This window comes from Bidens hawaiensis, unplaced genomic scaffold (assembly GCF_021521415.1).
Source record: "Bidens hawaiensis isolate Kalapana, Puna unplaced genomic scaffold, B.hawaiensis_p1.1 tig00028980_1, whole genome shotgun sequence".
In the NCBI taxonomy this organism is placed as follows: domain Eukaryota; kingdom Viridiplantae; phylum Streptophyta; class Magnoliopsida; order Asterales; family Asteraceae; genus Bidens; species Bidens hawaiensis.
Window position 1 is genome coordinate 101,459 of NW_027494756.1, and position 25,204 is coordinate 126,662.

Here is a 25,204-nt window from a genome sequence, read left to right on the forward strand (position 1 = left end):
AGGGACCAGTAGCGTGTTTCAGATATTTTTACCTTTTGACTACACACTGACAACAGTACCAGGAAAAGTATACTGTAACAGGAAATGTCAGCTGTCAGCCGTACCTACTCCCGCCAACCACAGTCCTGCATGTCCTGTCAAAAAATCAATCAGAATCTTTCTAACCACTCCCTAGGACTATCACCCCCATCCCTGAATAAAAAATAATAAATCCCATACTTTGTCATCATTACACCTAGATATGATAAGATTTTAATCCCCTAAATCAAGGGATTGTGTTCCCTTGAATTTGCGTATAAATATGTATCAATCCTTGAATAAAACATCACACAAACACACCCCAAACTCTCTTAAATCTGTAATTCTCTCCCAAGCATCCGTTTCCATTTCCGTTTCCATCACTAGACTCCCAATTTCAAGGCTAACACAAAGGAACCCGAATCTCGTTTAATCTAAACCATACTTAGCAAGAATCACAGGTGAGTCTCACAGCCCCTATTTTCACTATTTTCACTGTTTTTAAAACTGTTTTCGGGGCGAGGGACACGTGTTTAAATTATGTTTTATCATGGTATATTTGCGAGCAATGCAAACGGTTATCTATGTTTATCTTGGTTTTCGATGTGAGTGCGCAAGATACGAGTAAGTGATCACTTTACCATTGGAACTCTAAGGGTAGGGACTACTGTGTTTGATCAACCCACTCGTAGGGGTCGCACCCCTTGCATAGACGAGTGCCTAGTATGTCACGGGGTAGTACTATGGGTTTGAGCCCGCTCGTAGAGGTCGCACCTCTTACAAAGACGAGCGCCTTGTTTTCCGGCAAAACGTCCGCGCGTAACCCGCGGGACGGTATATCTAAATTGTTATAGTGGCAGCGCCACGGTTTTCAGGAATGTCTGCGCGTGACCCGCGGGACGGTTCTATCAAGCATATGTTAAACAATGTTATCAGAAATATGTTTCAATATGGCTTTATCAAAGATTATGTTGCAATACAATTTATCAAGTCACCAAAACTTGTGAACTCACTCAGTTTATATTGATTCAAATGTTTTTACGTGTCTTTCAGAAGATAGCTAGGTAGCGCAAGGAGTCACACATAGAGCACTTCACGCAGAACATCTATAAAATTTGTTTTTTTTGGAAGATTTTAGTTCTATCCCTTCCACACGCGCGGTTGTCCCCGCCGTGCGAGGGGATATGGCGCGGAAATCTTCAATGATTTTCATACTTGGATGTTTTTATGTAATTCTAAACAATGTAATGTATTTTGTACTAGACATTTCATGCGCAATGGAAATTTTATTTTTCTTGAATGTTTGCAATGACCCGTGCTTTGCTATCAATCCCCACTCGCGCGCGCCCGGCTGTTTCCGCCGTTTAGGGCCGGGTGTGACAGATTGGTATCAGAGCTCTGGTTATAGCGAACTAGGAAAGAAGTTTTAACCTAGACTATAACCGTAGGGGAATCGCATGAAATATTTTTTCAAAGAAAATAATTTCAAAAAAAGAAACCACACGCACACTTAGGAACACGGGTCACACAATGTCTAGTGAACATTAAGGATGAGAACAATATGTGCTCAGAGTACATGCGCTAAGTTTGATATATTTTTATTCTCTTTTTAAGAAAAGCGAGAATGCCTCCAACCAGAGCCAAGGGAATTACCATGACACCCGAGGAACTCGCAGAAATAATCGCGCAAGCGATCGCGACACATGAGGCCAGGAAGGCCGAATCAAGTCAGGGTCGTCAGGAGACCGAAACCCCAGAACCCGAATCAGGAGCTTTGGACAAAGGATGCTCCTATAAGACGTTCATGGCCTGTAAGCCTTGGCCATTCAAGGGCACCGAAGGGGCCATTGGGCTCTACAACTGGATCGACAAGATGGAGACAGTTCTCTCCATTAGCAGATGTAGTGAAAATCAAAAGGTCCTCTACGCGACCTGCATGTTTCAAGAAGCAGCCTCGTCTTGGTGGAAGCTTCAAATGAAAACATTAGGGCGAGATGTTGCTCTCCACAAGACCTGGGAGGAGCTGAAGGAGATGATGATGAAAAAGTTATGCTCTCGCGCCGAAATTCAGAGTCTGCAACAGGAATTTTGGAACCACACCATGGTAGGAACTGATATCGACGCCTACAACAACCGATTCAATGAACTTTGCCAGATGGTGCCGGATATGGCAAACACGGAGGAAAAGAAGATAGAGAGGTATATCTTTGGGTTACCTCATGTTATCAGAATTCCGCTCAATGCCGCAGCGCCTCCAACCTTTGATGAGGCAGTAGCGCGGGCCATCTCTCTTACCAGAGATACGGTCCGTGCGGGCACGTTGATCTCGCGCGGGGAACGAGCAGCGAATCTCTGACCCTAAGAGGAAATGGAACTCTCACCACCGAGGGTCCGACTCCAAGCAGCCACCATTCAAGAAACAGGAGAGCGCAAGGGCTTACGCGATACAAGCCTTGGAGCCACCACGAAAAGTGTACAACGGGCCTCACCCATGGTGCAGCAGATGCAAGTACCACCCCGAGGGTGAATGCGCAAGCCTTGTATGCGCCAAATGTAACAAGCCAGGGCACAAGACGATGAATTGCCGTACCCAAGAAACTGGGGGAAGCGACAACTACTATGCATGCGGGAAGCCAGGTCATTTCAGTCGGGATTGCCCGCAGAAGAGAAACCAAGCTCGCGGGAGAGCCTTTGTGATCGGCGCGGGCGAAGCCAAAGAAGAACCGAATGTGGTAACCGGTACGTTTCTACTTAACGACCATTTTGCATCTGTCTTATTTGATACTGGCGCTGACCTAAGTTTTATATCCACTGAGTTTAAAAACTCCCTAGGCCTAGCAACCAGTAGGCTAGACACGCCTTATACTATAGAACTAGCCAATGGTAGGCAGATATGCGCGAACGAGAGGACTGAGCAATGTGTATTGGTCATGGGAGGTCACGGATTCAATATTAACTTATTGCCAATAGACTTGGGAAGTTTTGACATTGTGGTAGGTATGGATTGGTTAGTCGAAAACCACGCGGAAGTTATTTGCCATGAGAAGCAGGTTCGGGTCCCACTGTTGAGCGGAGAAACCTTAGTAATTCAAGGGGAAAGAAGAGGAGTTGCGACAAAACTCATTTCGTGTCTAAAGGCGCGCAAGTGCCTGAGGAAAGGATGCTACGCCTTCCTGGCGCACGTAGTAGAGAAGAAAGGGGATGAGCGAAAGGTTGAAGACTTACCAGTGGTGCGCGAATTCCCAGAAGTTTTTCCTGAAGATTTGCCCGGATTACCACCGCCGCGACAAGTCGAGTTTCGAATCGACTTGGTCCCAGGAGCTGCGCCAGTAGCTCGAGCACCCTATCGACTAGCTCCATCTGAGATGCAAGAGCTATCCAATCAGTTGCAGGAACTATTGGATAAGGGTTTCATACGCCCAAGCTTTTCACCTTGGGGAGCTCCAGTACTTTTTGTAAAGAAGAAGGATGGTTCCTTCAGAATGTGTATTGACTACAGAGAACTGAACAAGCTGACAGTCAAGAATCGGTACCCCTTACCGAGGATTGATGACTTATTTGATCAGTTGCAGGGATCCAGTTATTATTCGAAGATAGATCTACGGTCAGGATACCACCAACTTAGGGTCCATGAGGAAGACGTGCCGAAGACAGCCTTCCGAACTAGATACGGCCATTATGAGTTCTTAGTGATGCCTTTCGGGCTAACTAATGCGCCGGCTGTATTCATGGATCTGATGAAACGTGTGTGCAAACCATACTTGGATAAGTTTGTGATTGTGTTTATAGATGATATTCTGATTTACTCCCGAACCAAAGCTGAGCATGAACAACACCTGAGATTAATTTTGGAATTACTGAAGAAAGAAAAGTTGTATGCAAAGTTTTCTAAATGTGAGTTTTGGCTTAGAGAAGTTCACTTTCTCGGTCACGTTGTAAACGAGAAAGGAATACACGTCGACCCCTCCAAGGTAAAAGCCATCAAAAATTGGGAAGCGCCAAAAACACCAACTGAGGTGAGGCAATTCCTAGGACTGGCTGGCTACTATCGACGCTTCATTGAGAACTTTTCCAAGATAGCTTTACCTCTGACCGCGCTAACCCAGAAAGATAAGAAGTTTGATTGGGGCGTAAACCAGGAAGCAGCGTTTCAAATATTAAAGCAAAAGTTATGTAGTGCGCCAATTTTGTCTCTGCCCGAGGGGACGGATGACATCGTCGTCTACTGCGACGCATCACATCAAGGACTCGGATGTGTCCTTATGCAGAGAAACAAAGTCATAGCGTATGCCTCTCGTTAGCTCAAGGCCAATGAAAGGAACTATACCACGCACGATCTGGAACTTGGAGCAGTTGTTTTCGCGCTAAAGATTTGGCGCCATTACCTTTATGGTACAAAGTGTTTGATTTTTACGGATCACAAGAGCCTTCAACACATATTTGATCAGAAGGATTTAAACATGAGGCAACGAAGATGGGTTGAGTTATTGAATGATTATGATTGTGAAATAAAGTATCATCCTGGAAAGGCGAATGTGGTAGCGGACGCTCTAAGTAGGAAAGAGCGAGCAAGGACGCTACGAGTTAAGGCTCTAAGATTGACCATTCGCGCAGATCTCACTACCCGCATCCGAGAAGCTCAACAAGAAGCCTTGAAATCAGAGTTTGTCAAGAACGAATCCCTTGGGGGTATGGTTAAGGATTTGGAACTCAAAGAGAATGACACTCGATATTTTGCTAACCGCTTATGGGTCCCTCTCAAGGGAGGATTGCGCGAGCAAGTGTTAAACGAAGCTCACAAAACGCGGTATTCAGTACATCCTGGCGCAGACAAGATGTATCAAGATGTTAAAGCACTGTACTGGTGGCCCAATCTTAAGGGCGCCATCGCGACGTATGTCAGTAAGTGCCTGACGTGTTCAAAGGTGAAGGCTGAGTACCAGAAACCGTCGGGGTTGCTTCAACAGCCAGAAATCCCCATGTGGAAGTGGGAACAAATCTCCATGGACTTCATTACCAAACTGCCAAGGACACCCGGGGGTTACAATACGATTTGGGTTATTGTAGACTGGCTAACTAAGTCAGCACACTTCCTGCCGATCAAGGAAACCGATAAGATGGAAAAGTTAGCCCGATTGTATATTCGAGAAGTAGTTTCAAAACATGGAGTCCCGGTGTCCATCATTTCTGATAGAGATAGTCGGTTCACCTCAAGATTTTGGAGATCGTTACAAGGGGCTTTAGGTACTCGTCTTGACATGAGTACGGCTTATCATCCCCAACCGGATGGACAAAGCGAGCGAACAATTCAGACATTAGAAGATATGTTGCACGCGTGCGCAATCGATTTCGGAGGTAGCTGGGATACTCATCTCCCATTGGTTGAATTTTCGTACATTAACAGTTATCACACAAGCCTCAAGGCTGCGCCGTTTGAAGCCCTGTATGGGCGCAAGTGTAGGTCCCCGCTGTGTTGGGCTGAAGTAGGTGACAAGCAAATGACTGGTCCAGAATTGATCCAAGAAACAACGGACAAAATTTTCCAGATACGGGATCGCCTTAAGGCAGCGCGCGACAGACAGAAAAGCTATGCTGATGTGAGAAGAAAACCATTGGAATTTCAAGTAGGGGATAAAGTGCTTTTGAAAGTCTCTCCATGGAAAGGAGTCCCCCGTTTCGGCAAGCGAGGAAAGTTAAATCCGCGATACATCGGACCATTTGAGATCCTGGAAAGGATCGGTCCAGTTGCTTATAAGCTCCAATTACCCGCCGAACTTAGTGGAGTTCATGACACGTTTCATGTATCCAACCTCAAGAAGTGCTTATCCGATGAAACGTTAATTTTACCGTTGGACGTGATTCATATCGACAAACAACTACACTTCGTAGAAGAGCCTACAGCAGTAACCGATTGGAAAGAGCAAAAGTTGCGAAGGAGCCGGATCAAGTTAGTGAAGGTTCAATGGAACTCAAGGCGTGGGCCTGAATTCACTTGGGAAAGAGAAGACCAAATGCGCAAGAAGTATCCATACCTCTTCCAAAGCATAGTTTCTGTCGGCAACGCCTTCTAAATTTCGGGACGAAATTCTTCTATCAGGGGGAGAATGTGACACCCGGTAATTTCCCAATCCCATAAACCAAGTAATCAACCTAATTATTAGGTAATTATGTTATATGCGCCCTGCGCGAGCGCGCCATGTTAGAATCAGCGCGTGCATGTTATATGCGCCCTGCGCGAGCGCGCCATGTTAGAATCAGCGCGTGCATGTTATATGCGCCCTGCGCGAGCGCGCCATGTTAGGATCAGCGCGGGCATATGTTATATGCCCCATGCGCGGATGTTTTGGCTTTATGTTTTCATATAACTTAACTTTATGTCGTGTCTAATGGATTGACCGCCCTGCTTGATGCTAAGGCGGGTGCATCCCAAATCATTTATGCGCGTGCGGAAAGGGGGCTAACCTCCCCGCATGGCGGGAAGGTTGAGAGCTAGTTTGTCTGAAGCTCCAGGATGGAATTGACTTCAACATAACTGATCACTATGTTGAAATACCAAGACCTCATGGAAAATCTACAAATGAAACTCAACGTCCCTGACTGCGAGAAGGTTACGCACCTACCCGCAGCAAAGAAACAGCCTACACGCAGAAGGCTATACGCGCAAGGCTACACGCACAAAACACTTAAGTCTATTTCTCAAATGTAAGGGGATTTCCCCCGCCCAGAAGGGACCAGTAGCGTGTTTCAGATATTTTTACCTTTTGACTACACACTGACAACAGTACCAGGAAAAGTATACTGTAACAGGAAATGTCAGCTGTCAGCCGTACCTACTCCCGCCAACCACAGTCCTGCATGTCCTGTCAAAAAATCAATCAGAATCTTTCTAACCACTCCCTAGGACTATCACCCCCATCCCTGAATAAAAAATAATAAATCCCATACTTTGTCATCATTACACCTAGATATGATAAGATTTTAATCCCCTAAATCAAGGGATTGTGTTCCCTTGAATTTGCGTATAAATATGTATCAATCCTTGAATAAAACATCACACAAACACACCCCAAACTCTCTTAAATCTGTAATTCTCTCCCAAGCATCCGTTTCCATTTCCGTTTCCATCACTAGACTCCCAATTTCAAGGCTAACACAAAGGAACCCGAATCTCGTTTAATCTAAACCATACTTAGCAAGAATCACAGGTGAGTCTCACAGCCCCTATTTTCACTATTTTCACTGTTTTTAAAACTGTTTTCGGGGCGAGGGACACGTGTTTAAATTATGTTTTATCATGGTATATTTGCGAGCAATGCAAACGGTTATCTATGTTTATCTTGGTTTTCGATGTGAGTGCGCAAGATACGAGTAAGTGATCACTTTACCATTGGAACTCTAAGGGTAGGGACTACTGTGTTTGATCAACCCACTCGTAGGGGTCGCACCCCTTGCATAGACGAGTGCCTAGTATGTCACGGGGTAGTACTATGGGTTTGAGCCCGCTCGTAGAGGTCGCACCTCTTACAAAGACGAGCGCCTTGTTTTCCGGCAAAACGTCCGCGCGTAACCCGCGGGACGGTATATCTAAATTGTTATAGTGGCAGCGCCACGGTTTTCAGGAATGTCTGCGCGTGACCCGCGGGACGGTTCTATCAAGCATATGTTAAACAATGTTATCAGAAATATGTTTCAATATGGCTTTATCAAAGATTATGTTGCAATACAATTTATCAAGTCACCAAAACTTGTGAACTCACTCAGTTTATACTGATTCAAATGTTTTTACGTGTCTTTCAGGAGATAGCTAGGTAGCGCAAGGAGTCACACATAGAGCACTTCACCCAGAACATCTATAAAATTAGTTTTTTTTGGAAGATTTTAGTTTTATCCCTTCCACACGCGCGGTTTTCCCCGCCGTGCGAGGGGATATGGCGCGGAAATCTTCAATGATTTTCATACTTGGATGTTTTTATGTGATTCTAAACAATGTAATGTATTTTGTACTAGACATTTCATGCGCAATGGAAATTTTATTTTTCTTGAATGTTTGCAATGACCCGTGCTTGGCTATCAATCCCCACTCGCGCGCGCCCGGCTGTTTCCGCCGTTTAGGGCCGGGTGTGACAACATTCCCCTCCATTTTACTCGGTTTTTTACTTTTGGGGACATATGCGTAACTAGTATATATTCATATTTATCTATACACAAAATTGCAACTGTTGTCTTATGTGCTAACTAATCTCATACCATACTTGCTATATGTTTATGTGCTCATTGTGAACCGCATTCGGAGAGGTCCAACATAATCTCAGAAAATAGTATGATCATACGCTAGTCGTTATAGCCTTGTGCTTTTCGACATCTCATTTTATTTGCTCATTGGTTGATTTGTTAATTTCATATGACTCGTTGCAGCTACGTATTTTGTTATATGTTGTATGTACAACTGAACTTGTGTGTTGCTCACTCAACCTCGTGTTGACAAACTATATTATTTTTCAACACATATGCATGTCATCGTTTGATGTGAAGTATGTGGACTTAGAAGATTTTTTAAGGACTTATGCTAGAAGGATTTATATTGAGACGATGAATTTCATGATTTTGATTTCTTTGATGTTTTGTTTACTTTGGATATTGTAATGAATAATGGTGTTATCTGAATTTAATAAATAGATATTTAAATTTAAAATATTTGCATGATAGTAACCTTGCAAGCTGTGACAATCAGTCCACTCCCCGTCATTTCTGCCGTAGGTTGGGGTGTGATACATTGGTATCAGAGCCGAAGGTTTAAGATAGGTCGTTAGAAATTACCTTAGATACATGTCTAGGAGCCCTATACGTGCTTATCTGTCTACCTTACGTGTTTTATTTGATTGTTACTGCTCTCCCTTAGTTAATAATTTTCTTATTATATTATTTTCATGCATACATACACTACTCCGAGGCCATGCCTCAAAACTTAAAATTTTATTTAAATAAAAAAATCAACAATTAGATTGATTTTAATTGCGGGAAATTCCTTTACAATTCCCACCTGTTGTTTTCGCTTGTTCACCTTAGGGCTAGGTTATGTGGCATGTCCCTATCACAAATGAAAAGGAGAGAGAAACTGTGAGTTGGGCACTGGCAAAACGGTTCCAAGAACCAAAGCTAAGACGCTATTCCTTAACTGGGTGATAACCTGACCACAGTACTCAACCCTATGGACCCGAGCGAGACCCATAAATGCCATATGACCGACACCCTAAGCTGTCAACCGTGACTACATTAGTGGTTGCATTCCTATATTATTCTTTAAACCGAATTCACGGTGATGCGTGACTTAAATTCGGTAACCTTCCGATTATGGTTTTACGTTATTTTAAGTGGTTAGTCGGGAATCCCGACTATCCATTTCTTAAATTGTTTCGTATTTTTGTCGGAGTAATCAACGTGGTGGTTCACAAGATACTCCGACTACCCATATTTTATTTCGATAGTTCGTTATTTAGTTTGGTCGGATAAAACGCCATGTAACGCTCATCGGGCCGACAAACTATATTGCATTGATAATTCGTTAATTAGTTGGGACAATCAAATTGCCGTGTAACGCTCATGGGCTGTCAAACTCGGTTGTTTATTCGTTAATTGTTGTTGGGCCATTCTATTTGCCATGGAAAGCTCATGGGAGGCCAACGTCCCCAGATGCATTTCGTTAGATTTTGTGTGAAACTAACCTAACAGAAACTTAATATTTTTTACTAACGTCGTCTCCTCATAGATATTTACACATATGATCCCTCAACTCATAAACCTTTACTCTTATTTCTCGTTGAATGTCATCACTTAGAAATCACACCCGTTGCCAACGTTCATCTGGTTCACGCGATCGCTGCTTGGCTGCTAGGATCACAAAAGAATTTGCTGCTGCAATGCCCGCAATTGTCACTTAAATCCAAAGCCTCAACTCTAACGGTTCAGCCACCTCAGCCACACCCAATAACCATGATTTCCATAACTTCTTGAGCACCAAACCTCCATCTTTCCGTGGTAAGGAAAATGCCACCGCCTTGCTCCAATGGTTTGAGGAAATGGAAAACATATTTATCCACTGTGAATGTCCAGATGCCAAACGGACCAAGTTTGCCTCTAGCCGTTTTGGGGATCGAGCTGTTATCTAGTGGAATGCCCTGAGGAACGACCAAGGGTCTGATTTGGCCGTGGCTATGCCTTGGGGGAACTTAAGGAGGCAATGAAGAAGGGATTTTTCCCGGAACACGAACTGCAGAGATTGGAAGCGGAGTTTTGGGATCTTAAGCAGATTGGTGGGGATAACTCCACTAATTCTAACCGGTTTCGCGAGCTTAGCCGTATTGTGCCACATCTGGTAACGCCCGAAACCCGCGGAATTCAGAAGTACATTCGCAGTCTCCCGATCATTTTCCGTGATGTCGTAATGAGTCGTGACCCACTAACCATCGGTGAGGCAATGGACCTAGCTGCCTCCCTCACCGATAGTCACGTTCGGTATGGAGCCTTGTCTCGCAAGGATTCCAAGCCTACTCTCGACAAGACTAAGACCGACTCCTCTACCGATGCCAAAGCTGAGACCAAACCTTCCAACAACAACAAAAACCGCTTCAACAAGAGCCACCAAAAACGTAAGCCCAACCACCAAAACTACTCTGTTAACCAACCCAACAACCAAGCCCTAAATGACCCTAATGCCCCAAACAAGAAAGCTTACTTTGGTCCTCATCCCCTTTGTGCCAAATGTAACCGCCATCACCCGGTCCAATCCTGTTTCCGGTTGTGCACTCAATGCAACCGTTACGGCCATCTTGCTAATACTTGCCGTGCATCACCTGGTTCTCAAGTTGTCCAAACCCGGTCTGCACCCCCTATTGCTAGACATGCTACTAACCCTTCTCAGCCCAGTGTTCCTAATACCCAAGCTTGCTTCCATTGCCCAGACCCTAACCATTTCCATAACGCCTTCCCATTACTCACCCATGCTAACCAAGCTCATGTAATGCTTGCACCTCCTTATGCTACCCTTCCACCACAAGCCCAAGTATACCATGAACCGTACTACACTGCTCAAGCCTACCAAGTGCAAACCTACCAGCCTCAAGCCTATGCACCCCAAACCCATGCGCCTCATGTACCTCGGTTCATGGCTCCTCCATCGGCATCAACACAAGCCCCTACTATTCAAGCTCCTCCTTTGAACCAAGTTGCTCAAACCCCTCAAGGGTCCAATAGTCGTGCGTTTATGATGAACGTGAATCAAGCTCTAAGTTCTAGCGATGTGGTGAATGGTACGATTCTCATTGATAATAAACATGCTTCGGTTTTGTTTGATACGGGTGCCGATAAGAGTTTTATATCTTTGGATTTTGCGTGTATTATTGATAAGCCTCGGGATAAGTTGTCTAGACCTTTTACCGTAGAAGTAGCCGATGGGAATGTTATTATGATTGACTCGGTAGTCAGGGATTGCGTCATAGTTCTTAACAAAGTCGAGTTTTTAATTGACCTCATTCTGATGCGAATGGGTAGTTTCGATGTAATCGTAGGGATAGATTGGTTAACTTTTAATCGTGCGGAAGTTGTCTGTTTCGAAAACTTCATTCATATACCTCTCGAAAATGGTCGTATTCTTAAGGTTTTCGGTGATTCTCCAACATCTACGATTAATCTCATGTCGTGCTTTCAAGCTCAACGTTATTTGCGCAAGAAATGTGTCGCCTTCCTAGCTCTCGTGGTGGAGAAAGAGCGGAAAGAGAAGAAATTATCCGATATCCCGGTTGTTCGCGATTTTCCTTATGTTTTTCCCGATGATGTCACTGGTCTTCCTCCGGTTCGCCAAATTGAATTCCGAATTGATCTTATACCCGGAGCTAACCCCGTAGCTAAATCCCCTTACCGTCTTACACCTTCTGAAATGCAAGAACTCTCGAGCCAACTCTAAGAGCTTTCGGGAAAGGGTTTCATTCGCCCGAGTTTTTCTCCTTGGGGCGCACCTGTGCTATTTGTTAAGAAGAAAGATGGTTCTTTCTGCGTGTGCATTAACTACCGTGAACTCAACAAGCTTACCGTTAAGAATCGTTATCTGCTCCCTCGAATCGACGATCTTTTCGATCAACTTCAAGGAGCCGCATGCTTCTAGAAGATCGATCTCCGTTCTAGTTATCATTAACTCCGAGTTAGTGAAGAAGACATCCCCAAGACAGCCTTTCGTACTCTTTATGCTCATTACAAATTCTGCGTTATGCCTTTTGGTGGAAAAACGCACCCGCGGTGTTTATGGACCTCATGAACCGTGTTTGTAAACCTTACTTGGACAAGTTTGTTACTGTTTTCATTGATGACATCTTGATCTATTCGAAATCCGAGAACGACCACATGAGTCATCTCCATACCATTCTTGATTTGCTTCGAAAGGAGCAATTGTATGCCAAGTTTTCTAAGTGTTAGTTTTGGTTGAAAGAAGTTAAGTTTTTGGGCCATATTGTTAACAAGGGTATTAATGTTGATCCTGCAAATATTGAAGCTGTTAAGAAATGGAATCCGCCTACGTCTCCCACCGAAGTTCTTTCTTTTCTCGGTTTGGCGGGTTATTACCGTCGTTTCATTCAAAGCTTTTCCAAGATCGCATTGCCCTTCACCGCTTTAACACACAAAGGTAAAACCTTTGTGTGGGGGTCAAAGCAAGAAGAAGCCTTTGTAATTCTTAAGGACATGCTTTGCAATGCTCCTATCCTTTCTCTTCCGGAAGGAAATGAAGATTTTATCGTTTTATGCGACGCTTCTAACCAAGGTCTTGGTTGCGTTCTCATGCAACAAGCCAAGGTTATCGCTTACGCTTCGAGACAACTCAAGGTTCACGACAAAAATATTACGACGCATGATCTCGAACTTGGTGTTGTCGTGATTGCCTTGAAAATTTGGATACATTATCTCTATGGTAAAAAGTGTGTGGTGTTTTCCAATCATAAGAGTCTCCAACACATTTTTGACCAAAAAGAACCCAATATGAGACAACGTCGATGGGCCGAGTTGCTTAGCGACTACGAATGCGAAATTCGCTATCATCCAGGAAAGGCGAATGTCGTGGCCGACGCTCTCAGTCTAAGAAGTCATTCAAATCTATACTTCTTGCTTGTGTTCTTGTTCAAAATGATCTCGAAAAGCGTGTTCTCGATACTCAACACGAATCCGTCACCGAAGGCAATATGTTTGACGATATGTCGTGTGGTGCCGAAACCAACTTGAAACTAAATCCGATGGTCTGCTTTACTTTCTGAACAGCTTATGGGTCCCCAATCATGATGATCTTCGCACATTTATTATGGACGAAGCTCACAAGTCACGATATTCCATAGTGCGGATAAGATGTATGCTGACCTTCGTTCTATCTATTGGTGGTCTGGTATGGAGAAAGATATCGCATTGTATGTTTCTAAATGTCTCACTTTTTCTAAAGTGAAAGCCAAGCATCATCGACCTTTTGGTTTATTTGAGCAACCTCCCGTCCCCGAGTGGAAATGGGAAGGTATTTATATAGATTTCATCACTAAGCTTCCTTCTACCCGCAAGCAACATGATAGTATTTGGGTAATTGTTGACCGTCTAACCAAGTCTGCTCATTTTATTCCCATCAAAGAGACGTATTATGTTGATCAATTGGCGTGTATCTACGTTGAGAAAATTTGTTTTGCCACCATGGAACCCCGTTATCCGTTATCTCTGATCGTGATGGTCGTTTTACTTCTCGTTTTTGGAAGTCACTTCAATCCGCTTTGGGTACTCGATTGGACCTTAGTACTGCTTATCCCCAGCAATCTGACGGCCAATGAAAGAGAACAATCCAAACTTTAGAGGATATGCTCCGTTGTTATGTCCTCGATTTTGGAGGAAATTGGGATATACATCTACCGCTTATCGAGTTCCCTTATAAAAATTTCTTTCACTCTAGTATTGTTATGGCACCTTTTCAAGCGCTTTATGGTCGTAAATGTCAATCTCCAATCTGTTGGAACGAAGTTGGTGAATCTCAAATAACTAGTCCTGAACTAGTCCAAGAAACAACTGATCATATTGCTCAAATCCGTCAAAATCACCTTGGGTGCTCGTAGTCGTCAAAAGAGTTATGCTGATAAGAGACGTAAACCCCTAGAGTTAAGTGTTGGTGATTTTGTTTTACTCAAAGGTTCCCCTTGGAAGGGAGTTGTTCGTTTTAGAAAGAAGGGAAAACTAGCCCCTCGTTTTGTTGGTCCTTTTGAGATCATTGATAGAGTTGAACCTGTTGCTTGTCGACTCAAGCTTAATGTTGAACTCTCTAATATTCACCCGGTGTTTCATGTTTCTAACCTCAAGAAGTGTCTGGCCGAGGGTAATCTCCACATTTCTCTCGATGAAGTTAGTATCGATGAGACTATACATTTCGTTAAGCAACCCGTTGAGATTATAGATCATAAAGACAAAGTTACTAAGCGAAGCTGCATTCCTTTGGATAAAGTTCATTGGAATTCTAAGCATGGCGCCGATTTTACGTGGGAGCGTGAGGACCAGATGAAACTCAAACATCCTCATCTTTTCGTTGTTACGGATTCTCTAATTTCGGGACGAAATTCCCAAAAGTATGGGCACTGTAACCTTTCATGTTTTCCACATTTATTTTGTAACCGTTACCCGGCCCATCTACGGGTCTGGGCTCGTTCATTGTTAATATTCCGAATTATCGAGTATGTTTATTGTTACTTAATTATTTAATATTCATTGTTTACACATTTAACCCAAAATATAAGCCTGGTCTCATATATATCAAACCTCAAACTCCAAGGACCTAGTTGTAACATTGTATTATAACCCATTTACTTGTCTGGATAGTTTCGTTTACCCATACCCCTAGCTAAACGGGTTTTTCTTGCACCCGAATCAACAATCATCTAATTAAGCTAACAAAATCCGTTTTTAATCTAGTTTTTAATCTAGGAAATCATTTACATATGTCAATGGGACCTCACCGACGGTTTATACAAACCAATTATATGTTAACTTGATCCATTTTTGTTTTAAGCTAGCCGACACTCTTGACAGCTTGTTGATCGATAAAGAGTTGATTATATTCAATTAATTTTATGGATACTTTCCCTATAATGTGACCGACAATACCCCCCCCCCCCCTATTTAATTGAATCATTCCACTCGTCATTGACTCGTTCATCGTGTTTAAGTGGCCGGCCAAGTTTGATCTCGTTCTCTCCCTTCTGTTCTTCGTTCAAGGTAATTGTGGGCATGGTTGTGATCGCGTATGCATATAGATCAAAAGCCCTATACTTATTTTGATTAATCATACGCGATTGGATCAGATCAGATTTTCTAGGGTTTTATAATCAGTGTTATGCAGAACAACTATTATACAAATATTTTAGAAACTGTTCTCTAATGCACGTCGCTAGGATGGCCTGCTGGTAACACTTGAATGTTTTGGAGCGGAAGTCGCGGGTTCGACCCTCCCTGCACCCGGTTTTCTTTTTTAAGGTTTGTTGGTACATGTATGTCAGTAGTTCATAGTCTAGCATTTGTAATCGAGTCTGTAATGTAATTATGTTTTGTTTATGTTTGTTTTGTAATGCGCGAAGTTGTCAACAAGTTCGCTATGGCGAACTTGTTGAATCAGCGAAGTTATTGACAACTTCGCCTATGGCGAAGTTGTCGTGTATATAAACTGTTTCAGACGAAACAGTTAGTGTTGGTCGTTTTAGGGTTTGTTTCAGTGTGTTTCGTATTGTTACGTGTCATCTTCTGTAATAGTGACCGTGAGTCACGTGTTCGGTTATCAATATAACGTGTTTGATTTATTGCTCGTGTGATTTTATCTCTACACTCGTAACTACCTGCGCAGGGATTCCGCACCTGCGTTGTTAGCGATATCCCGTGTACGATCCGTCCAGGAACCTACAATTGGTATCAGAGCCAATCGGCTCGATTGTGAGGTTCGGGATTTCACGCGGGTGTAGAAAACGTCTCGTTTGACCTATTCGCGGGACGTGTTTTTGTTGGGATTGAGTTTTGCTAGTGCTTGACAGTCATTTTCAAGCCTTTGCATTGATCGGGAGCTGCTGGATTGACGAAAACAGATCTGAACAAACTTCCCTGTTCATCGGGCGAAGTTACCGTTCATCGGGCGAAGTTACCATTCTTCAGGCGAAGTTGCCGTCGCTGGAATTAGGGTTTTTGGCGAAGATATAAGGATTAGCGAAGTCAACTACAACTTCGCTCACTTCATAAGTTCGCCTTAGCGAAGTTATCCGCAACTTCGCTTCAAACCCAAGTTCGCTCAACTCATAAGTTCGCCAGAGCTAAGCGAAGTTATTCTTAACTTCGCCCAAATCAAGCGAATTTAAGATCTCAGCGAAGTTCTCTTTCAGCGAAGTTAACCTTCAAGCGAAGTTACTCTTAACTTCGCCAACTGAGCTGTTTTAATATTTTTTTTGTTTTTCCAGGTTTTTCAGGTTTTTGCAAGGATGTCGTCGATCAATATCTCCGATTTGGTCAAGATGGAGGTAGAAGCGGGGTCTGCCACTAAGGCCCCGAGGCTTATGAAAGGAACTGACTTCGTGGCATGGAAGGATAGATTCATCCAATACATCAAATACCAGGATGCCAAAATGTGGGTGTGCATCCAGGATGGATATATCCCTCCTACTATGCAATACGAAGGCCGTGACGTAGTTAAGAAGTACAGCAAAATGGAGGACGAAGAAAAGAAAATGTACGAGGCCGAAAGCAAGGCCCATGCTGCGATAACAATGGCACTTCCTCAAGAAGTTCTCCATACGTTCCGAAAGTACACTTCTGCAAGAGAGCTTTGGGATGCTCTTGAAAATAGATTCGAGGGGAATGTGGGTATCCGTGCATCGAAGGTAAAACTTTTGAAGACCCAGTTTTCCATCTTCAAATTTTTGAAGAACGAATCGCTGGATGATATTATCACCAGATACTATCATCTAATGACAGAGCTTAACAATTATTCGATTGCTTACCGAGAAGAAGAGATCGTTGAAAAACTTCTCGATGCTCTCCCACCGAAGTGGGAAATGTACACCGTTCTTATGAGGGAAGACAGAGACTTTCCTAATTATGATCTTGAAACGGCAGTGAACAAGCTCAGAACTTATGAGCTTAATATGGTTCGAAAAGAAACACCTACAGATCAGATACAAGACCCTGGTATGTATGGTGCAAAGGTTAACTCAGGCTCAAGTTCAAGGCCTGAATCTGCTGCTTATTACTCTAAAGGGGAGTCAGGCTCTGACTCGTCTCATGAAGGAAACGTTTCTGTAAACACGAATGGTGATGTATGTTTCGTTGCTGGAGGATCTAGTACTTCAAAGCCTCAAGCATCCACAAGTAGTTTTTCTGCAAATGCATCAAGCAATAGTTATTCCAAGATGCCTATGAGTGTAAAATCTGCTGAAGAGCAGTTTGCAGTCTATGCATCATTTATTGCTTCCTATGAAAACTACATCCAGAGGAAGATTGTGGACCCTGCTGTTCTGGATGAGGATTATGACCAGATCGATGTTGATGATCTGGAGGAGATGGATTTGCAATGGCAAATGGCCATGATAGTGAGGCGAGTCAAGCGTTTCATGAATAAGACGGGGAGAAAGTTTGTTGGTGGTCGGCCCGGGTTCGACAAGTCCAAAGTAAGGTGCTATAATTGTCAACAGTACGGGCACTTTGCCAAGGAATGCAGAAATGAGAGGGTTGAACGAGGACAAGGTCGACCTACACAACACTCAGGAGTTAACAGAGAGATAAATGCCATGTTGACCAGAGAGGCAGGAGAGTACAACTGGAATCAACGCTCAAGTGGTTCTGGTGAGCAAGCAAACATGGCTGAGTCTGAAGCTGAAGAATGTGAGAAGGTTGAAGAAATTGAGAAAGCAAATGAAGAAGAAACCGCTTTCATGGCAAATGACAAAGATAATCGCTCCGAGGTAAGTCCTAAAACTATTTGTACTAGTTGTGAGAATTTGTCTGAGCAACTTAAAACAATAACTGATCAGTATGTCCATTTAGATGCTGACTTTAAAACTATTAAAGAAGATCACCATTTTACGAAAGCAAGAGAAACGAGTTATAAAATTAAAATAAAAGCATGTGAAAAAGACGTTCAAAGCTTAAAAATTAAACTTGCTGAGAAAATTGAAATAATTGATCTTAGTTATGAAGTTTTGGAGGAAAAAACTAAAGTGATTGCTGATCGGGATAAACAGATTGCTGACCACCAGGTAAAGGTGGTGGAACTGAACCGCAAACTTGAGCAGTTCAGGAATTCCTCGGCCATCCTTGATCACCTCGTGAGTGATCCAGGTACCTCTGCAAAGAGGGGAGGAATCGGATATCACGAAGTTCCACCACCCTTTAACCACAACTATACTTATAATCCAAGTGTTCAGAAATCTGTTGATTTCGAGGTTTCTCAGACAACTCCTATCAAGATTACAAGTGTTGAACCAAGTGTTAACTGTGGCGAAACAAGTTCGCCTGTTTCTAGTGTGAATATTTCTGTTTCAATTCCAGTCTCATCAGATTCGGATAAGTTGTCCGAATCTGGTCAGACAAAAGAGAAGGTAGGTTTACCCACCGATGGAGATAAAAATGAAGTTTCTAAAAAGAGTTCTCCACTCAATCCGTACGTCCCACCTTATGTGAGACGAACGGCTGGTAACACTGCCTCTACATCCAAACCAACATTTGACAAGAAAATGGAGAGTCGATGTTTCTTTAGATGTAACAAGTTAGGACATCTAGTTGCAGATTGCCCTTTGAAACCGAGATTTAGAGATGTAAAGACAAATAAAAATGAGAATAAGCGTCATTTTGTTCCTGCTAAAAATGAAAACTTTAAAAAATGCCAAAATATAACGAATTCAAGTTTTCATAAAAACCAACCTCATTTTTACAACCAAACCTCAAGATATAACACTTTCAATTCTCAAAGGTTTGGAAGGCATTACACCCAATCTGCAAGGAGATACCCTAACAGGACTTACAGAAATTATCGAGTCTCTAACTTGAGAAAGCCAGGGTACGGGACGTATCGATCCAAGACCAATTGGTCTTGGGTCCCAAGATTCTAACTCTTTGTTTTATTGTGCAGGAACAGTTGAACAGGGCTGCAAACAATCTTTGGATTGTAGATAGCGGCTGTTCCAGGCACATGACAGGCAACAAACACTTGTTGCAAGACTTAAAACCTGTTCAGGGAGCTAGAGTTAGTTTTGCTGGCGAAAGCGGAGGAAGGATTACCGGTAGAGGAACTGTGTCGAATGGGAGAATGACACTTGAAAAGGTAAACTTTGTGGAGGAATTAAAGCACAATCTGCTGAGTGTGTCGCAGATCTGTGATAAAGAATACACTGTCCATTTCACTAAAAATGAAGCGATTGTATTGAAGCCTGGTTTTCATATACCAGAAGAATGGATAGTAATGAAAGCTCCACGTGAAACGAATACATACGTGATGGATATGAGGTCTACTGAAATGGCCACCGGAGAATCTTGTTTAATGACAAAAGCAAGCGAATCAGAATCAGAATTGTGGCACAGGAGAATGGGACATATTCATCTTCGTAAGATGAACTTCATTGTCAAAAATGGGCTTGTGATGGGCGTTCCCTTAAAGAGTTTTAACTTTGAAGATAAATGCATAGCGTGCAAGAAGGGAAAACAACACAAGAAAAGCCATCTCACCAAGACGATCAACTCAATTGCTGGTACTCTAGAACTACTTCATATGGATCTCTTCGGTCCGGTGAATGTACAAAGTCTAGGTGGTACTTCTTACTGCTTGGTGATAACTGATGATTACTCGCGATACTCGGGGGTATATTTTCTGAAAACGAAAGACGAGACGACTCAGATGGTGAAGAATCTAATTACAAAAGTCGAGAACGTCATGAGTAAATCAGTTAAATTCATCAGAAGCGACAATGGGACAGAGTTCAAGAACTTTGAGATGGAAATCTTTTGTCTTCAGAAGGGTATTGAGCATCAATACAGCGCTCCGTATACTCCACAACAGAACGGAGTAGCTGAAAGGAAGAACCGAACGTTGATTGAAGGAGCCAGAACTATGCTGGCAGACTCAAAGCTTCCTGTGATGTTCTGGGCTGAAGCAGTTGCTACAGCCTGCTATGTTCTGAATCGGGTGTTAACCGTTAAGAGACTTGGAAAAACCTGTTACGAGCTTATGCACGGAAGGAAGCCCAACTTGTACGGTCTTGAACCTTTTGGGTCTCCTTGTTCGATTTTGAAGACTAATTCGAAATTTGGTGAAGTAGCTGATGAGGGAATCCTAGTCGGTTATGTTGTTGGGACTCCCAACAGACGGGTCTTCAATACGACAACTTGCAAGGTGGAGGTGGTTTGTAACACCGACATTACTAGTTACCAACCGCCAAAACCAAGCAATGGACCTGCTGAGCTGTTTGACTATGTTAAACTTTTTAAGTCGTTTAACGTACCTACTTTGGAAATTTCTGAAGAAGACGAAAGAGCAGTGACGAAGATGATTTTTGATGAGGAAGAGGAGGTAGTGCAACATCAGATGACAGAAAAATCTCAGCCTTCCACATCAAACCCTATCGATACCCCTGCGGCCTCAACTGAAGATGAGTTTATTAATCCTTTTCACTCTCAGCCTGAAACTACCATAGATGAGATCTCTTCAAACTTGGAAGACAATTTGCATGTCGGTGCTGTTCCGACCACGAGAATTCACAAAGATCACCCATTGGAGAATGTTATAGGTGATGTGACCTCTAGTGTACAAACCAGAAGTAGCTTGAATGAGCACACCTGTGTTTATACAAGCATTAAAGATACAGGTATCATGAACGAATGTTTGTACTCTTGCTTCATAAGCCAAGTCGAACCGAAGAATTATCAAATGGCTTTAAAGGACAGCTCGTGGGTCGAAGCCATGCAAGAAGAGTTGGCTCAGTTCAAAAAAATGGAAGTTTGGACTTTGGTTGAAAAACCAAAGAATGTGCATGCTATAGGCACGAAATGGGTGTTCAAGTGCAAGAGAGATGAAAAGGGGATTATCGTGAGAAATAAGGCGAGGCTGGTTGTTAAAGGTTTTAATCAACAAGAGGGTATTGACTACAATGAGGTTTTCGCTCCTGTTGCCCGGTTAGAAGCGATTAGATTGTTTTTGGCGTTTGCTGCATCTAAAAAGATGAAGGTGTTTCAGTTAGATGTGAAGAGCGCGTTTCTTAACGGGAAAGTTGATGAGGTTGTGTTTGTTGAGCAACCTCCGGGTTTTCCTGACCCAGACTTTCCGGATCACGTATACAGGTTGAGCAAGGCGTTATATGGGTTACATCAGGCACCTCGTGCCTGGTATTCAACGTTATCGGACTACTTGCTGGAAAATGGTTTTGAAAGAGGATTGATTGACAGTACGCTGTTTGTGAAGAGAGAAGGATGTGACTTCTTACTGGTTCAAGTCTACGTGGATGATATCATTTTTGCTGCATCAAGAGTATCCATGTGTCAGGATTTTGAGGCTGTCATGAAGAAACGATTCGAGATGAGTGCTATGGGTGAACTAACCTTCTTTCTAGGATTGCAGGTTGATCAGAAGAAGGATGGGATGTTCATTCATCAAACAAAGTATGTTCATGATGTGCTGAAGAGATTCAAGATGGAGGACAGTTCTCCATATGACACCCCAATCTGCGTCAATCACAAATTGGGCGCTGAATCAGATGGTGACGCAGATGTGGACCCTACTCTGTATCGGGCGATAATAGGTTCATTAATGTATTTAACTGCTTCTAGGCCCGATATAATGTTTTCTGTTTGTCTTTGTGCTCGTTTTCAGGCAAACCCAAAGGAATCTCACATGAAAGGTGTGAAGAGGATTTTGCGGTATCTTAAGGGCAAGCCGAAACTAGGGTTGTGGTACCCAAAGGGAGGAGACGTTGAACTGGTGGCGTATACAGATTCTGATTATGGTGGCTGTAATCAGAGTCGGAAGTCAACAACAGGAGGCTGTCAGTTTCTTGGAGGAAGATTAGTTTCCTGGCAGTGCAAGAAACAGACATCAGTTGCAATTTCAACATGCGAAGCTGAATACATGGCAGCATCCAACTGCTGCTCTCAGGTTTTGTGGATTCAGCAACAATTGCGCGACTATGGTCTGAATTTCTTACTTACTCCTATTTTAATTGATAACACTGCCGCCATCTCAGTAATTAACAATCCCGTGAAGCACAGTAAAACTAAGCATATTGACATTCGCCATCACTTCATACGGGATTGTGCTGAGAAGAAACTGATAAAGATCGAAAAAGTTGATACACTTGAAAATTTTGCTGACTTGTTTACAAAAGCGTTTGATAAATCCAGATTTCAAAACCTAATTGAGCTAAACGGGATGATCAATCCCGAGTAACCATGTCTTTGATTTAAAAAAAAAAAAAAAAAAAAAAAAAAAAAAAAAAAAAAAACATGGGTCATTTTTGCTTAAAATTAGTCGGTTACCTCAGTTTGATGGACATATCCTAGGATATGTTTTGGTCCTCGTTTCAACGTAGAGAATGAGGATAGCCATTAACTGGAAGACTGAAAGTGACCGGGGCAGCTATGACGTGTGTTCTTTCAGTTGCTGAAAATTAGTCGGTCATACTTAGTAAGAAGGACACATACTTGTATGTGGTCGGTCCAGTTGATCCATTGGATCTTCAGGATAGCCGTTTACCTGACGACTTTGACGTGATTGGGGCGATTGAATTTAAAGTTTTTTTTTTGTGGGAAATGAAATTAATTTTCAAGTCTGTTACTTCGTATGAAGTTCTATGCTGTGTTTTAACAGAAAATTGATCCAACCTTGGAAAATGATATATATACTGATTGTGTGTGCTTAACTAGTGAAGATATTAGGCTTAAAAGGCTTTAGAACAGTCATTGTATGTCATGGTAATTTTTATGGTGCGTAAAAGTGTATGTGATACTAACTTAAATTTACTCGAATTTACGTGGAAACTCCTTAAGAGTTTTGTATGTCTTCATACATATCTTTTCGAAGGATAGGCAGAAAAGCGACTACCCAGTCATACACGAGCCCGTGAGTGTTCTGATTCCCGTGAAGAAAGCATTTCAAGATACTGCAGTGATCCAGATTCGGGACTTGCAGTGATTTAGTACTCCGAAGTCGATAACAATTTTGATTTAAAAAAAAAAAAAAAAAAAATATATATATATATATATATATATACGTGTATATAAATTTCTCAAGTCTGGAGTTAGAAGAAAACGGGAGGCAGACATAGTGTATCTACAAGATAATCAGACATTATGGGTCGAAGTCAATTCGGGGTGACTTGGGTATAGCCAAATACGCTTTGAGAATAGATAGAAGACATCATTATCTCTGAGATGTTGCCAACTTAAATTTTTGAGCTTAACTGAACCTTAATCCGTATCACAGAAACGATGAAAACCATTTACGTTATTTACATGCTTACAACCTGTGTCTCTATGTCATAATACAGCCAAACACGGATCTAAGTGACAGTCACATCGTTAGTATGATTCCTGTTAGGATCTTTTCTAAAACGTAGTGGTCCCTGACTAGACTGAAATTTGATCCCTTATTTCGTTAAAATTTTTCTAAGTTTTTTGTTTCTTTGTAGTTATATTATTGTTGGTTACTAGGTCTTGATCATATTTGTTTAACTCTTTTTGGTAATTGATAAGGTTAAATTCAGGATTATTCAAACTTAAAGGGCTGATTTTGAAAATTACGGGCGAAGTTGTTGAATTCGGCGAAGTTGTGCTTAACTTCGCCTTGGCGAAGTTAAGAGTAACTTCGCCTGAACCAACTCTGCCCTATATAAGGGATTGTAAACAGTAACTATATCACTTTTTTCGAATTACCGGCGAACTTGTTCGAATAACCAATACATCCGGATCTTATTCTTCGCTTTCGATTTCGATCTTGTGTTCCTAGTTTCTACTATACTCGTGGTATGTGTAGTCAATATCATCCTATCTTTCTCGTTATAGTTTTACCCGGTTCGAGACCTCGGGTCGTCGAACCTTAGAAACCAAGTTTTCCGACCTCACGTTACGTGTTCATGGACGACCTTTTCATCCTAACACCATTGAAATATGTTGGACTTCATTGTTAGATCGTTAAATCGGTCCGAAACATCGGATAAACCTTGTTTGAATCTGAACAGTCGCCGTTTCAGATTCAGGCGAAGTTAAGGTTTACGCGAAGTTATTCTCAACTTCGCCAGTGGCTTAAGTTCGCCTTCAGCGAAGTTATCCACAACTTCGCTTGAAGCTTAATTTCGCCTATGGCGAAGTTATCCATAACTTCGCCTTGAACACAACTTCGCCTATTTCAAATTTTTTATAAGTTTTTAGACGAACTTACAGATGAAGCGAAGTTGTTCCCAACTTCGCCTCACCTTTAAATTCGCCTGTACATCACAACTTCGCATATGGTACACAGCGAACTTGTGAGATGATTATATGGTCTCTAACTTGATTTGTTTTGTGCAGATATGGCTGCTGTTGGAGGTACTGGAGGTGATGATGGTGATGAGCAACGACAATTCTTCCCAGCCCATAACCAATACATCACTTTGGATCCAGACGCACGAGGCGTTGAAGACTATAGGGAGATTATCACATTTCTCCAACGATCACGAGTTTTTCACGCGATCACTAATACACTACCCATATCTCTGCCCAACATTCAAGATTTCTGGCAGACGGTGTATTATGATTGCAGACCTGAGCCTCCAGTGATGCGAGCAACTGTCAATGGTCAAGACATACAGTTTTCCTCGGAAGACATACGGTTGGCTCTGCAGTTCGGTGATGAAACGAGAGACGACCCAACGGAATTCGTAGCTCCTTTCCGTGACGGAGCTTACTTAAGGATGGGTTATTCGGGTCCGCTGGGGGACTCGCAGAGGAGGAAAGGCTTTCTGCTGGATCAATGGCGCTTTTTGATGCATGTGTTGATAGTATGCATGTCCGGCAGAAAGGCAGGAACAGACGGGATGGGTGCGACGATGCAATCAGCTATGATTGCGCTGACTTACAACCGCAGATATTCTTTTAGTCAGCTAATCTTTTACGAGATTGATCGTCAGAG